The sequence below is a fragment of the Hyla sarda genome, chromosome 4 (assembly GCF_029499605.1).
Source record: "Hyla sarda isolate aHylSar1 chromosome 4, aHylSar1.hap1, whole genome shotgun sequence".
Taxonomy (NCBI): Eukaryota; Metazoa; Chordata; class Amphibia; order Anura; family Hylidae; genus Hyla; species Hyla sarda.
Window position 1 is genome coordinate 133491509 of NC_079192.1, and position 17512 is coordinate 133509020.

The 17512-nt window shown below is 41.6% G+C and overlaps 1 long non-coding RNA gene across 1 annotated transcript in view; it reads left to right on the forward strand.

Annotated features, from left to right (window-relative positions):
* Positions 1-17512, forward strand: part of LOC130366909 (uncharacterized) — a 104056-nt gene that overhangs the window by 10715 nt on the left and 75829 nt on the right. Inside the window, exon 2 of the long non-coding RNA XR_008891993.1 lies at positions 17193-17366. This is a non-coding gene — a long non-coding RNA (uncharacterized LOC130366909). The remainder of the gene's footprint in view (positions 1-17192; positions 17367-17512) is intronic.

A 17512-nucleotide genomic window follows, 5' to 3' on the forward strand; every position in this document is an offset into this window, starting at 1 on the left:
CATTGGAGGGCAAGTCTTGTGCCAGCAGCCGTGGTAATTCCAGCTTCAATAGTGTATAATTGTTGCAGTGTATAAGTTGCTGCAGTGAAAAAACTCCTACTTGTATCTTAAAATCAAGCTGGCGGTCCGTCGTGAGGCCAGCTACCGCCTGTCCCAGCCCCTGCGTCTCGGCGCACCCCCATGCTCATGACTGAGTGTCTACTTGAAAAGAGAGGGATTGCAGCACCAACAACTTGGACAGAAGCACATTCAGCTTCTGTGCTGTGTTAAGAGTGGACGCATACTGTTATAAGTTGCTGCAGTGAAAAAGCTCATACTTGTATCGTAAAATCGAGCTGGCGGTCTGCCGCAAAGCCAGCTACCACATATCCCAGCCCCTGCCTCTCAGCGCACCCCCATACTCATGACTGAGTGTCCACTTGAAAAGGGAGGGACTGCAGCACCAGCAACTTGGACCAGAGCACATTCAGCTTCTGCACCGCTGGATGAGTGGGCACATATTGTTGTCCCATGGACATGGCTTTGCTAATGGATTGCTGCTAGAATGACTGACTCGAAGTAGGAAGAGCAGGAGCATCTGGACCGACAGAAGATGGGTATGACGCATAGCTCCCTTTGGCTGAGGGGGTGGAGCCTTGGCTGACTGAAACAGGGAGTGGTGTGCCACTGGGTGATGCAGCAGGCTGGACCACTACAGTGGAGCCACAGTTATCCCAGACCGCCTTATGGTAATGCTGCATATGTTGATGCAGGGCCGCGGTGCCAACATTGGGACCCTGACCATGCTTCACCTTCTGCCGACACATCTTGCATGTGGCCAGGTAACCTCCTCCGGATGCTTAATGAAAAACTGCCACACCGTCGAGTAGCTGATTTCCCCCCCAACAGTCCGACTGACTGCTTCAGCCGCCGACTCCAGGAACCCAAGTTCCACTACCTCCTGGGAAAGTAGGCTGCTGCAAAGCAGGTGGTCTACCCCGGGCACGTTTGGCTCCTGACTTTCTACTGCACCATGCTGACTCCCAACCATGCTACCACCTTGATGGCTCAGCTGCTGCATCACGGGCAACCTGCAACCCTCTTCTTCTGATGATGATGATGAAGCCCCTTCTGCACCTGGCTCCCAATTGCAATCGGTTTAATCATCATCGAGTTGTGTCTGCACGTCACTGATGTCCTCCTCCGGTTCCTCATCGGTGTCTGCTTCAGGAGCCTGAACACTTGTAACACACACTCTCCCACACCACTCTCCTCATCTCTACTTGCTCGCCTAGTGGAGGAAGCAATGAATGTCTCCTCAAATTTTTGGCTGGGCAGTAGCTGCTGACTGTCCTCTAGTAGATCTTCCTCACTAAATATTGTAGCTGAACCCACAGCTTAAGATACTTCTGTGGGGGAGGGAACAGCATAGGACAGAGGCAATGGGAGGACAGGGACTGCTCCTGGGCCATGCCAACTGAGGGTTGTGTCTGAGAAACTACCGACTGTTGACTGGGGGTGTCAGATGTCAATTGGGATGAAGTGAATGACTGAGGTAACCAATCAATGATGGCAGAAGGGTTGCTGGTCGAGATGCAACCACTAGTGGATACCGAGAGCTCAGTCCTCTCGCTGTGACTGCTGCTGCCACGTGCCTCTAGTCTGCTGCAACCTCTGCCTGATGAATTTAAGCCTCTGCCACTCCTCTGTGCACGTCCTGGCACTTCTCTGCCTGACATACTTATACAACAGCTGAGTGCGAATATGTTACACTTAGAGGACATTCGGATTCTTTCCGAATCAAATTTTTCAGTAAATTCGTAATGAATTTGGATTTGTCAGATCCGATTCGATCATCTCTAATAATAGATTCAAGTCTTTTTGTAGATTTTTTGGGATTTTCTGCCATTCTTCTTTGCAGATCCTCTTAAAGGGGTACTCCGCCCTAGACATCTTATCCCCTATGCAAAGGATAGAAGATAAGATGTCAGATCGCAGCGGTCCCGCTGCTGGGGACCCTGGGGATCCCCGCTGCGGCACTGCGCTATCATTACAGCACAGAGCGAGTTCTCTCTGTGCGTAATGACGGGCGATACAGGGGATGGAGCAGCGTGACGTCATGGCTCCGCCCCTCGTGACATCACGGCCCCTCCCATAGACTTGTATTGAAAGGGGCGAGCCGTGACGTCACAAGGAGCGGGGCCGTGACGTAGCGATGCTCCGGCCCCTGTATTGCCCGTCATTACGTGCAGAGCGATCTCGCTCTGTGCAGTAATGATGGCGGGGTGCCGCAGCGGGGATCCCGTGGGTCCCCAGCAGCGGGACCACAGCGATCTGACATCTTATCCTCTATCCTTTGGATAGGGGATAAGATGTCTAGGGGCGGAGTACCCCTTTAATCTCTGTCAAGTTGGTTGGGTACCAGTGGAAGAAGCCATTTTCAGGTCTCTCCATTGTTCAAAATGTTTTGGGAACTTTATGCTTTTCCCCAGATGTGTGCCTCCACACACTTCTGTCTCTGAGTTCTACAGGCAGTTCTTTTAAACTCACTTCTCAGTTCCTATGCTTCCTGGCTGATGTTATGGTCACTTTTGAATGCTGGCGGCGCTTTCACTCTAGTGGTAGCATGAGACGGAGTCTACAACCCACACAAGTGGCTCAGGTAGTGCAGCTCATCCAGGATGGCACATCAATGCGAACTCTGGCAAGAAGGTTTGCTGTGTCTGTCAGCATAGTGTGCAAGGAGGAGCAGGAGGAGCACTGCCAGAGCCCTGCAAAATTACCTCCAGCAGGCCACAAATGTGCATGTGTCCACTCAAACAGTCATAAACAGACTCCATGAGGGTGGTATGAGGGCCCGACATCCACAGGTGGGGGTTGTGCTTACAGCCCAACACCGTGCCGGACGTTTGGCATTTGACAGAGAACACCGAGATTGACAAATTTGCCACTGGCGTCCTGTGCTCTTCACAGATGAAAGCAGGTTCACACTGAGCACATGTGACAGACATAACAGAGTCTGGACATGCCGTGGAAAACGTTCTGCTGCCTGCAACATCCTCCACCATGACCAGTTTGGTGGTGGGTCAGTACTGGTGTGGGGTAGCATTTCTTTGGGGGGCCGCACAGCCCTCCATATGCTTGCCAGACTGACTGGTATTAGGTACCAAGATGAGATCATCAGACCCCTTGTGAGACCATATGCTGGTGCGGTTGGCCCTGGGTTCCCCCTAATGCAAGACGATGCTAGACCTCTTGTGGCTGGAGTGTGTCAGCAGTTCCTACAAGAGGAAGGCATTGACTGGCCTGCCCGTTCCCCAGACCTGAATCCGATTGAGCACATCTGAGACATCATGTTTCTCTCCATCCACCAACGCCACATTGCACCACAGACTGTCCAGGAGTTGGCGGTCACTTTAGTCCAGGTCTGGGAGGACATCCCTCAGGAGACCATCTGCCACCTAATCAGGAGCATGCCCAGGCATTGTAGGGAGGTCATATGGGCACGTGGAGGCCACACACACTACTGAGCCTCATTTTGACTTGTTTTACGGACATTACATCAAAGTTGGATCAGCCTGCAGTGTGGTTTTCCACTTTGATTTTGAGTGTGACTCCCTATCCAGACCTCCATGGGTTGATAAATTTGATTTCCATTGATAATTCTTGTGTGACTTTGTTGTCAGCACATTCAACTATGTAAAGACGAAAGTATTCCATATAATTAGTTCATTCATTCACATCTAGGATGTGTTATCTTAGTGTTCCCTTTCTTTCTTTATTTTTTTGAGCACTGTACTTTGGTTCTTAACAGTATATTAGTTCTACATAGGACCATACACTATAAGTCCTAGTATGTCGGTCTCTATATTTGCTATTATTGTTGATACCTCCTGATGACACCTGCTATAAACCAGTAGGTAGAAACGCGTTGTGGTATATGAAATTGCTCACCCTGTGGTGTTACTCTTATGCGCACCCTAGGTGAAAGGTCAGACTGGGCTGGCTGGGCCCTGCAGAGCCCAAGGACTGACCAGTATTTATTTTGACCGTATCATTACACATCACTTGTCTTCTAGTATTTTATTAACTTTAATTAATTAAAAGTTAAGTTTTATTGCACATCCTGAGCTTGGCTTTCGCTCATATTTTTCTGAATTTGATGCTGGATGCTCCTTATAACCTGGGGAATGCGTGGACCCCAATAATAATTTCTTGTGCTATATCCATTTTTTTTAGCACTGTACTAAAAGTTTAAATCACCCTTCCCCCACCCTTTTCCCATTTCCATATACAAAACATGTAAACATGATAAAAAATAAAATTATTTGGTATTGCTGTATTGTCAAAACTATTAAAATACACATTATTTATTCTGCATGGTGAATGGTATGAATGTAAATAAATACCAAACACCAAAATTGGAGCAAAAAGTTATCAAAAGGTCCAATCAATACCAAAATTGCACTAAGAAAAAACAAAAAATGCCAAAAAGTGAGTCCTCATACAGCCCAGTAAAGGAACAAGGTGTCAGAATTTTTTTTTCTAAAAAATTTAGATTTTTTTTTTACAGAAATAAAACATGAGGGAAACTATGCAAAATGGGTAATGTTGTAATTGTGCAGACCTAAAGAATGTTTTTATTTTTTATTTTAGAGCATTATGAAAAAATATAGAAAGTCTTTACAAAGTAAAACACAAGCCCTCTTAATTGTGTGAAGATTAAAAAATAAAAAATGTGAATTCAAATAGAGAAAACAGACATGGTCACACAACATGCAACATTTATTAACCCCTTAAGGACTCAGGGTTTTTCCGTTTTTGCACTTTCGTTTTTTCCTCCTTACCTTTTAAAAATCATAACCCTTTAAATTTTCCACCTAAAAATCCATATTATGGCTTATTTTTTGCGTCTCCAATTCTACTTTGCAGTGACATTAGTCATTTTACCCAAAAATGCACGGCGAAACGTAAAAAAAAAATCATTGTGCGACAAAATCGGAAAAAAAAACGCCATTTTGTAACTTTTGGGGGCTTCCGTTTCTACGCAGTGCATATTTCGGTAAAAATTATACCTTATCATTATTCTGTAGGTCCATACGGTTAAAATGATACCCTATTTATATAGGTTTGATTTTGTTGCACTTCTGGAAAAAATCATAACTACATGCAGGAAAATTTGTAAGTTTAAAAATGTCATCTTCTGACCCCTATAACTTTTTTATTTTTCCACGTACAGGGCGGTATGAGGACTCATTTTTTGTGCCGTGACCTGAAGTTTTTATCGGTATGATTTTTGTTTTGATCTGACTTTTTGATCACTTTTTATTCATTTTTTAATGGTATAAAAAGTGACCAAAATGCGCTTTTTTGGACTTTGGAATTTTTTGGCGCGTACGCCATGTGCGGTTTAATTAATGATATATTTTTATAGTTCGGACATTTACGCACGCGGCGATACCACATATGTTTATTTTTTTTTTTTGACACTTTTATTTTTTTAGGGGAAAAGGGGGGTGATTCAAACTTTTATTAGGGAAGGGGTTAAATGACCTTTATTAACACTTTTTTTTTAAATTTTTTTTGCAGTGTTATAGGTCCCATAGGGACCTATGACACTGCACACACTGATCTCTCATCCTGATCACAGGCGTGTATTAACACGCCTGTGATCAGTGTTATCGGCGCTTGACTGCTCCTGCCTGGATCTCAGGCACGGAGCAGTCATTCGCCGATCGGACACCGAGGAGGCAGGTAAGGGCCCTCCCGGTGTCCGGTCAGCTGTTCGGGACGCCGCGATTTCACCGCGGCGGTCCCGAACAGCCCGACTGAGCCGGGTCACTTTCACTTTAGAAGCGGCGGTCAGCTTTGACCGCAGCTTCTAAAGGGTTAATACCGCACATCGCCGCGATCGGCGATGTGTGGTATTAGCCGCGGGTCCCGGCCGTTGATGAGCGCCGGGACCGACGCGATATGATGCGGGATCGCGGCGCGATCCCGCTTCATATCACGGGAGCCGGCGCAGGACGTAAATATACGTCCTGCGTCGTTAAGGGGTTAAACTAACAGGCCATTAGTGTTCTTTATGATCATGAAGTGCAAGCCCGCTAGCCACATCACATCCACCTGTGAGTAGCGGGTCCCCAACGTCCCTAGCATAAAATGACGTAGCACTGAGCAGCAACCACCATTACCGCAACACCAGTGCCCACAGGTTGAACGACCCACTGGCAGAGTAGCCCCAATGCCACTTAAACCAGTCCCAGGGCCCCCCCCCCTCCCCACAGACATGGTGCCGCACAGCACCACACCAGACTGGGAGGCTGCCAGAAAGAAAGGGACCCTGTGCAGCTTCCTGCTAATTTATATATGCCTGGGCTGAGGGGGAGGGGCAGATTGCAGACCAAGTAAAAAAAATAAAAAAAAATAAAAAGGGGGATAGAAAACACAATGTGAATTCAAATAGAGAAAACAGACATGGTCGCACATCCACAACATGCACAATGATCTAATGCTTCTCAGCAACATTTATTAAACTAACAGGTCATTAGTCTACTTTATGATCATGAAGTGCAAGCTGCTAGCCACGTCACGGCCACCTGTTCTACTAACTACCTGTTTGTTTTATTAATGTTGCTGAGGAGCATTAGATCATTGAGCATGTTGTGGATGTGAGACCATGTCTGTTTTCTCTATTTGAATAAAAAAAAAAAAAAAAAATGATGGCTCTCAAAAAGGCAAAGAGGAAAAAACAAAAGCCTAAAAAAAGGAACATTGGACTGGTCCTTGAGGTGTACGCCGCCCCTAGACATCTTATCTCCTATCCAAAGGTGCAGGGGATAAGATGTCTGATTGTGGGGGTCCTGCCGCTGGGATCCCCCGCAATCTCTCCTGCAGCATCCGCTTGCCATCTGCTGCACGGAGCGAACTTTGCTCCATGCCTGATGACGGGCGATACAGGTGATGTCCGCCCCCTCAATACAAGTCTATGGGAGTGGCCGTGATGCCACCATACTCCGGCCCCTGTATCCCCCGCCATCAGGCATGGAGTGAAGTCCGCTCCGTGCAGCAGATGACAGGGGGTGCTTTGGATAGGGGATAAGATGTCTAGGGACGGAGTACCCCTTTAAGGGTTTTAAGGGGTATTTTAGATATCATTTTTTGTTTTTAATTGCACTCATGCAGGTGCTTTAAAGAAGCAAAGCTTTACCCACCTTCCCAGCCCCTCCTGCTGCCATCACGAAGCTCTGGTCCCTCAGAGCAGTGTTTCTAGGGTTGGGGTAAGCATGAGGATTTGCCCTCTCCAATCAGTGGCTAGGGTTGGACACCCCCTTAAAGGCTGGTACATTTTTTGTAATATCAAGTGCTTCAAGTCACTATTGTTTGTAGCATAACAGCTCCAATCCCAGGTTGCACAACTTTTATATGACAGCTTCTATAGCAGCTGTAATATTTACAGCAAATATAGCTGACAGATTTCCTTTAAGGGGGTTATCCATAAAAAACTTTTTTTCAATCCTATGTACCCAAGCTCGCAAATAAAACAAAAAAAAGCTTATATATACCTCCCTCGCTCCGCGTATCAGGGGTTCCTGTCTGCTGCCATTGACACTCGGCTTCTCATAGCTGCAGATCATAGTGTCTGCCACTGACGTAGTGTGCCTGCCCCAACCAGTGGTGTTCCACCTCAGTCAGTGATTGGCAGAGCGGCACTGCGTGCTCTGTCAGCTGCAGAAGCTACAGACGGGACCCCCTGATACCAGAGCCTGGCAGGTACATATAAACTTTTTTTTTTATTCTATTTGAAAGCCTGGCACATAGGATAAAAAAGTTTTGACTAGAAAACCCCTTTAAGTGTTAACTGCATACTGCAAAGTATAACCAAAGGCAATAAGATCCTACACTGTCCCGACCGGTGTCCGCACATTAACCTACCTACCTCTGTTCAAGGGAATTGGAGCTCTGATTTGGAAAAACAATTCTCTGACTGCTGTAAAGAGCTAATATGAATGTTGCTGTTGTTTTGATCCTGTTTTTTTAAATGCTACAGAAATTCACTTTAAAATATCATTCACACCACTTTATTATGGCTCCATGCAAGCTTCAGATTGTATAGGGCTGTAATATGGTACATGTAGACTCTAACATCAGATTACACCTGATTCAGCTGTTATAAAGGTTAAAGGGGTTAACCACCATAGGGTGATTTTAGTACGTACCTGGCAGACAGTAATTGCCATGGTTAGGAAGTATCCATGCTTGTCTTTGGGTTAAATGGCTATATTGTGAGATTACCATAAAGCTGAGGCTATCTTTTTGTGAACTGGGTATTTCCTGTTGGAGTTTGTTCCCCTAAACTACAAATCCCATGATTCCTTGTTTGTAAGTGTGAGGTCCCTTTTCTCCCTCCAAGACATCATCCAATCCATCAATTGAAACACATCTGTGATCCTTTCCATGTAATAGACCAGTGTTTTCTGACCAGGGTGCCTCCAGTTGTTGAAAAACTACAATTCTTGCAGAATTATCTCTGTCCTACCCAGCGGTCGTTCCACCCATTGAAGCAAAGACAGGCTCCCTCTGAACACCTGCCTCTGGCAAACCAGAGCCATACATAACTTGTATAATAAAAAAAATTGCAGCCCTACAGTTGTTTTTTATTTTACTGTTTACAACATAGACATATATTAGGATGAAATATGTATTTTACTGTTTATTAGGTTTCAATTATTAATTTTAAAGTTTTGTTTATGCTTTTTTTCTTTTGTATTGTATTTATATTAATCTAAACTTTTTTGTTAACTTATTAACTCTCATTGGAGTATTTTTACTTTACTATTTTTTTAAAATTATAATGCAATTATAATTCCATATAACAATATATTACTGCCTGTGCATATAAGATGTAAAGTGCCAGACAATCTGTGCCTACAGGCTCATGAAATGTTAATCCAAAGCTGGCAGTGGCAATAATAACTCTGATGAGAGTTGGTACTGTGTTAAAGTGGAGTAGCGATGATACCTTTATTGGCTAACTGAGAAGATATAGATGGTAAGCTTTCAAGACCTCTTAGGTCCCCTTATTGGGCATGTTACTCTGAAGCCTTACATAATCTGTAGGTCCTGTGCTCTTGGCGTCTTATTCTACCTCATTCGTTTTTTCCACCTAGACTTCTGCCCTGTATGTCATTATTCTGTCATTATTATTCTACCAATACAATTGCCTCTGTGTTTCCCATAATTATTCTGTGGTTATTCAATGATGAATGCAAGGTAAATCAAAGGAGCACTAAACAGCGATAACAATAGACGCTACCCATCCGGTCCTTCTTTATTTATTTTTTTTTACAAATACATAATTTCATAAAGCAAAAACAAAAATAAAAACCACCATACAAAATTTATACTTGACTCCTCCCTTCCCTTATTTTTCCTTTGTGATCCTTCTTTTAGCATTAAAGTCTTCACTAAACCTTCATATATTCTTCCTAGTATCTTTTTAGAATTTCCATGTATGCTAAATATATAATCCATTAATTCATAATTATAAATCTCCCATCTAGGGTTATTTCTATCCTTATCCCAATCACTGCAAACCTGCAAATATTCAACAACAAAAACTTCCCACTCTTAAATTATATTTCTCTACTAGTTTATTCCAATTTTCCAGTGAAGTATCTATGACTAAATTCTTTACTCTTTAATCCCCTTCTGTTCCCAATTTACATAATCTTTCAATTTATATATTTCCGGAAAATTCTAATATTCTCATATCAGTGTATATATACTAAACTTCCCTTAATACAACGCATTTTCCTTATAGATACCCAAGTCTTATTAAACATTTTACCTACAAAGATTTTATTCACACTTTTGTGCTTCAATCTACCACCTTCCACTAATTGATGTACGGTGCACTCCTTACAATCAAATTTAGTGAAGAAAATTTTCAACATATCCTTTCCTTACCCACAAACTCTATTTGTGCTGCTATATAATACCATTTTAACATTGGAATCCCAATTCCTCCTTCTTTTAACGATGGGCTAAGGAATTTGGCTCTCATGCGTGTGTTTTCGACCCCATATCAATTCATTAATTTCCCTCTGTAACCCTTTAAAAAATGTACCACTTATCCACATAGGCGCTGCTCTGATTACGTGCAATGACATTGGTAGAAGTATCATCTTTGTCAATAATACTCTGTCCGCCATATTGATAGGCAATTTTTTCCCTTATTTTCCTTAACCCCTTAACGGCAATGGTACTTAGCGCACCATGACGTACATTTACGCGCCGCCATGATCGCGAGCACCGAAGCTGTGCTCGCGTCATGCCCGGCAGGTCCCGGCTGCTATCAGCAGCCAGGGACCCGCCGGTAATGGCGGACATCCGCGATCGCGCGGATGTCCGCCATTAACCCCTCAGATGCCGTGATCAATACAGATCACGGCATCTGCAGCAGTGTGCTACTTTGAATGGATGATCGGATCGCCCGCAGCGCTGCCGCGGCGATCCGATCATCCAGCTTGGCAGCTGGAGGTCTCCTCACCTGGCTCTGGCAGTCTCCCGGGGAATTCTGATCTGGTCTGAGATCGAGCTATACATAGCACTGAACAGTATTAGCAATCAACTGATTGCTATGAATAGTCCCCTATGGGGACATAAAAAGTGTAAAAAGAAAAAGTAAAAAAATTTTAAATAAAAAAGTAAACAAATGTGAAAAATCCCCTCCCCCAATAAAAAAGTAAAACGTCAGTTTTTCCCATTTTACCCCCAAAAAAGCGAAAAAATATAATTAATACACATATTTTGTATCACCGCGTGCGTAAAAGTCTGAACTATTAAAATATATTGTTAATTATCCCGTACGGTGAACAGCGTAAACATCAAAAAATTTAAAAGTCCAAAATTGATGCTTTTTTGTCACATTTTATTCCAAAAAAAATAATAAAAAATTAATAAAAAGTAAAACCTAAACAAAAGTGGCACTGATAAAAACTACAGATCATGGCGCAAAAAATGAGCCCTCACATCGCCCCATATACGGAAAAATTGGATAGGTGGTCAAAATAGGGCAATTTCAAACATGCTAATTTTGTTAAAATGGTTTGAGATTTTTTTTAAGCGGTACAATTATAGAAAAGCATATAACATGGATATCATTTTAATCGGATTGACCCACAGAATAAAGAAAACATGTCATTTTTACCGGAAAGTGTACAGCGTGAAAACAAAACCTTCCAAAATTTTACCACATAAATAATATTTGTTTGGTTGCACCGTACATTTTATGGTAAAATAAGTGATGTCATTACAAAGTACAATTGGTGACGCAAAAAACAAGCCCTCATGTGGGTCTGTGGATGGAAATATAAGAGAGTTATGATTTTTAGTAGGCGAGGAGGAAAAAACGAAAATGCAAAAATAAAATTGGTCTGGTCCTTAAGGCCAAAATGAACCTGGACCTTATGGGGTTAAAGGAGGTTTTACACTTAGTTCTGAAAATTCCTAAATTTTTCTATTGAGTTTAAAGGGGTACTAAACTGGTGCCAGAAAGTTAAACAGATTTGTAAATTACTTCTATTAAAAAATCTTAATCCTTCCAGTACTTATTGGTTGCTGATTACTACAGAGGAAATGGTTTTCTTTTTGGAACACAGAGCTCTCTGCTGACATCATGACCACAGTGCTCTCTGCTGACATCTCTGTCCATTTTAAGAACTGTCCAGAGTAGAGGAAAATCCCCATAGAAAAAATATGCTGCTCTGGACAGTTCCTAAAATGGACAGAGATGTCAGCAGAGAGCACTGTTGTCATGATGTCAGCAGAGAGCTCTGTGTTCCAAAAAGATAACCATTTCCTCTGTAGTATTCAGCAGCTAATAAGTACTGGAAGGATAAAGATTTATTAATAGAAGTAATTTACAAATCTGTTTAACTTTCTGACACCAGTTGATTTAAAAAAAAAAAAAAAAAAAAAGTTTTCCAAGGGACTACCCCTTTAATCCCCAAATATTCAAGGCTCTCTCCATTATGAATTATTGGTATCCCCATAATGTCCACTTGCCTCCCATCATCTAATTGCATAAGTCCCGATTTTCCCAAATTTATCTTAAATCCTGCTAGATTACCATAATCTTCTATTAGACTAATGATTTTTGGGATTTTATTCTCAGGGTCTTTGATAAATAACACTATATCATTAGGATATAACAACACCCTTTCCAATATCCCATTAATGCCGTATCCCTCAAATATATTAGTTTTCTTATTTTCTGTGCTAATGGTTCCACATACAAGGCAAATTGCAAAGGGGAAAACGGACATCCTTGTCTTGTTCCTCTCCCCTACTCCATCGTACCTCCTGTCACTCTATTACTCAAATAACATTTTCCTTTTGGACCATTATACATAGTTGTCACAGCTCTCAGAAACTTCTCTCTCAGATTCATATGTTAAATAACTTTAAAGAGGAATCCCCACTCCACCCTGTCAAATGCTTTATGCGCATCTAGCGACAGGATGGAGTGGGTCCCTCCCTCACATGGGCATTGCATATTGAGAAAGACTCTTCTAATATTACTATAAATATTTACACCAGGGACAAATCCCCTCTGTTCTACACCAACTAATTTAGTGATCACTCCCTGTAGATGTCTTGCCCAAATTTTCGCAAATATCTTCTGATCTGTGTTTATGAGAGATATTGGTCTAAATGCCTCAATATCCCTATTGTCCTTCCCCTTTTTCAGTATCAGCGTAATTATCGCTTCCAACATTGATGGGGGCCTAACCCCTCTTACCAAGGATTCATCAATGACCTCATGAACAAAGGACAATAAGGGATCGCTAAATATTTTGTAGATTTTGAACACCAACCCACCCAACCCTGGCGCCGAATTATGTGGAAATGACATTAAGGCTGCTTTAATTTCCTCCAGACTGATATCTCTATTTAATTCTCTATTTTCAAGTTCATCTAGAACTGACAGATTGAATTTTTGAAGGTATTCCTCACATTTTTTTCCCTCTACCTCACATTCTTTCGTATACAATGTTTCTTTCGTAATCTAGCGCAATTTTTTTTATCTCTTATAGGTCTCTCACCTTTTTTCCTTTTCAATTTTTATGTATAGTGATTTTCTTATTATCTTTTTGATTTTTAATCATACTTGTTAATAATATATTTGGTTTCCCTGCTTCTGTATGTTGTTTTTGTCCCTGAAAAAATATTGCATGTTGTGCTTTTTCTATTACCAGTTTTTGATATGTTTCTTGTAGGTGTGTTTATTCACTCCATTTTTCTATTGTTGGATCATTCCCATATTCCTCCTCAGCTATTTTAATATTTTCCCTAATCTCCTTTTCCTTTGCTTTACAATTCTTCTTAAATTTTGCAATATTTCTACACAATATTCCCCTCAGAAAGGCTTTTAATGTGTCATATACAATTAGCAGGTTAGTGGATCCTTTATTCTTTTCCCAAAAACTATTAATTTCATCCTACACCCCTTTTACCACCTCCTCAATTGTCAACCAGTGAGGGTTGATATACATAATCCATATACCCCCTACTTCTTTTACCCTTGTAAATATGGAGCACACAAGCATGGCGTGATCTGATAAACACCTGGGTTCATATGACGCTTCACTAATTTCTTCTAACTTGGAATGATTAAAAGCAGTTTTATGTGAGGAATTGAAACAGGAATAAACTTTTTCCCAGGATGGAGTTCCACCCATCCCACCTCTTGACACCATTTCTGTAGTAACATCCTACTCCCTTCTACTTTCTTCCCTTGTCAATCCAATTCCCTATCCATTACACAGTTGAGGTCCCCAAGGACATATAAATCCTGATGTTCCTCATCCTCCATGAAATCCATTAATATCCTCAAGACCTCAATTGTGAATGGAGGAGGAATATATATAAAGGCCAGAATCTTTTTTCTTCCCTCCCATCCGGTCCTTTACCTAGACCCTATATTCAGTGCAGGAGCATATATTGCAAAGCTCCTGTTGCAATGAAAAGGAGCTAGACTGAGGAAACTACAACTAGATATATGTAATAGATAAATGTCAATGAAACACACCAATTTCTGTGGGAACATCCAGCCCTCTAAAATTTAACAGCATGTGCCAGTCGAAAATGAGAAGAGGTAAGATGACACCAGAAGGGTCTTTAAACAGCTCTCTCCTCACTCCCTTTTGAAAACGTGCATGTTCGGCCAATCTGAGCATGCATGTTTATTGGGAGGTCAGAAAAGAGACCTTTCAGATGAATTAGCATTTGGCTTAATGTGTATGGTCAGATATAGAGTATGTTCACGCATGGCATGAATTAGAATTGAGATGTTTTTGGAGCATATGCATGAGACTTTTACACATACGGTATTTAGATACAGTATATGCATCAAATTACCATAAATGCAGTAATACTATTAGCTACATTTGGTATGGATAGATTATAATATTATAAAACGTTGCAGAGGATACTTGAAAAAGTAAAGGACACTGGTAAGCAGGTCAGTGAGACATTACAGGGCTGGTATAGGCGGGATGAGTGCATAAGGAGGCTAATTTATATTTTAGGATTTCTGTTCATTACTTGGGAATGGCGCAACAGAACAGAAAACAGTAACCTGTGTTGGAATCCGCATCATCACCACTATGAACATGTATAAGCAATGTAAGTGCGGCCGATGCTGCTGTCAGTTTTCTTTTAAATATAACCTGATGACAGATTGTCCTGCTGAAGGTGTGGTGTCCCAGCACCCAAGGCTGTCCTGTGGGCTTCAGACTTCCTCAGGCAGACCTGCGGCACAGATGTTGGGACTACTAAAAGACTGGTTGCTATTGTTATGTTCAAACACTTTATCAAATGTTTTATTATATTTTTACTGTGTTACATGTTATTTATATATGTATTATACCTTTAAGAGAGAGGAGCAATACAGGCCCATGTGACCTTGCCTTCCAATGGGAACCCCTAAATTGCTAGCTTTATAGAGTAGTGGGGGAGGAGTTACCCCAGTTTAGTCTGAGCTCAAATGTGGAAAAGGTGTGAGCTGTAAACTATGAGGGAAGTCCAGAACAAATCTAATCTCAAGTCTTATCCAGCCATTCTGCAAGGATCCACCGCATAGAGGAAATTCACTCCTGGCGGAGAAAGTCACAGGACCTTGTCAGAACCCTAGCGACCTGGAAGAATCTTCAGTCTTATATCAAGTCAGTATTAATAAATTGGGTGAAAAGCACCATAATTGCCAGCAAGGCAACAGGGCTCCCAAAGGGTTAGAATGCATCCTCTTCACTCTGCACCATACTGTCTGCGTGTAATACCATCTGCACCCTGCTCAGTAAAAGGCAGCTATCCACCTGACGTCGGTGAGTTTCTTTACTCCTGTATTAGGAGAAGGTGTCTCCAACCTCGCATTGTGTATAGGCTAAGGGTGCCCTGGTGCCATGAAGTGATCAGGTATTCCTGCCACCACAAAGCAGGAGAACCTTGCAGCTCATGTTCAATTACCCTGCAGTGAATCCACATGGAAAAAGAAGCATTACATAGTGCCCAATGCACCGTGGTCTTAGGTCCTATAAAGAGCAAAGCATTTACATGAGGCTTCATTTTATGTAACTCATACTTAGGACCCCCTTAATCTGTATATTTGAGTAGGACCTACAGTGTATGAGAAAGGTCAAGATCTGCTTAACCCCTTAACGACACAGGATGTAAATGTACGTCCTGGTGCGGTGGTACTTAACCCACCAGGGCGTACATTTACGTCCCGTACATGACCATTGGAGCAATGCTCGGGTCATGTGCGGCAGGTCCCGGCTGCTGATAGCAGCCAGGGACCCGCCGATAATGGCCAACATCCTCGATCACGCAGATGTTCGCCATTAACCCCTCAGATGCTGTGATCAATACAGATCACGGCATCTGCGTCAGTGCAGTCACTAAAATTGATGATCGGATCACCCGCAACACTGCGGGGATCTGGTCATCCATAATGATCCCCTCATCTGCCTCCCTCCGTCACCCGGCATCTTCTGCTCTGGTCTGAGATCGAGCAGACCAGAGCAGAAGATAGCCAATAACACTGATCAGTGCTATGCCCTATACATAGCACTGAACAGTATTAGCAATCAACTGATTGCTATAAATAGTCCCCTATGGGGACTATTAAAGTGTAAAAATAAAAGGAAAAAAAAAAAGAAAAATACCCTCCCCCAATAAAAATGTAAATTGTCCCTTTTTCGCCATTTTACCCCCAAAAAGTGTAAAAAAATTTTTTTTTTATAAACACATTTGGTATCACCGTGTGCATAAATATTCAAATGATGAAAATATAATGTTAGTTATCTCATACGGTGAATGGCGTGAACGTAAAAAAAAAAAAAAAAAGTTCAAAATTGCTGATTTTTTGTAACACTTTATTCCAAATTTTTTTAATAAAAAATGTATTAAAAGTTTTACATATGCAAATGAGGTATCAATAAAAAATACAGATCACGGTGCAAAAAATGAGCCCTAATACCGCCACTTATACAGAAAAATAAAAAAGTTATAGGTCAGCAAAATAGAGGGATTTTAAACGTACTAATTTGGTTAAAACGTTTGCAATTTTTTTTTAAAGCGGTACAATAATAGAAAAGTATGTAATCATGGGTATCATTTTGATCATATTGATCCACAAAATAAAGAAAACATGTTTATTTTACCATAAAGTAAATGAAGTAGACTTTCCAATATTTGCAAAATTGCGGTTTTCTTATTAATTTCCCCACACAAATAGTATTTTTTTGGTTGCGCCATACATTTTATGGTAAAATGTGTGATGTCATTACAAAAGACAACTGGTCGCGCAAAAAACAAGCCCTCATACTAGTCTGTGGATGAAAATATTACGATTAAGAGTTACGATTTTTAGAAGGCGAGGAGGAAAATGAAAACGTAAACATAAAATTGTTTGAGTCCTTAAGGCCCAAATGGGCTGCGTCCTTAAGGGGTTAAATAAATTACACTAGATATTAAAATGTCATGAGTTATGATAGCCTAAAAATCTAGGTACGACAGGGTACATCAACGCCCAATGCAAGTCGCAAATAATGAAATATTGCATAACAATTAATTTATTAAAAGCAAATTATTTATTATTGCTGCCATTTTTCATGGAAACATTAATATGCTCTTTTTCCTTGGCTTAGATCATTGATGCAGAGAATGAAACAATCTCAACACATTCGGAGTATGATAAAACAATGGTACACGACACAGCAAGTAACAATCCATAGCTATACCATGGAGAATGTATTGTTATACACATATAGGGGATATGTATAAAACGAAACCGTCACTTTACAGTATAAAAACCATAAAACGTAAGTATATATTTATATGCATGCATAGTATATCGACATAAACCTTTGATCTAGATCAGTGGTCTCCAACCTGCGGACCGCCAGATATTGCAAAACTACAACTCCCAGAATGCCCGGACAGCCAACGGCTGTCCGGGCATGCTGGG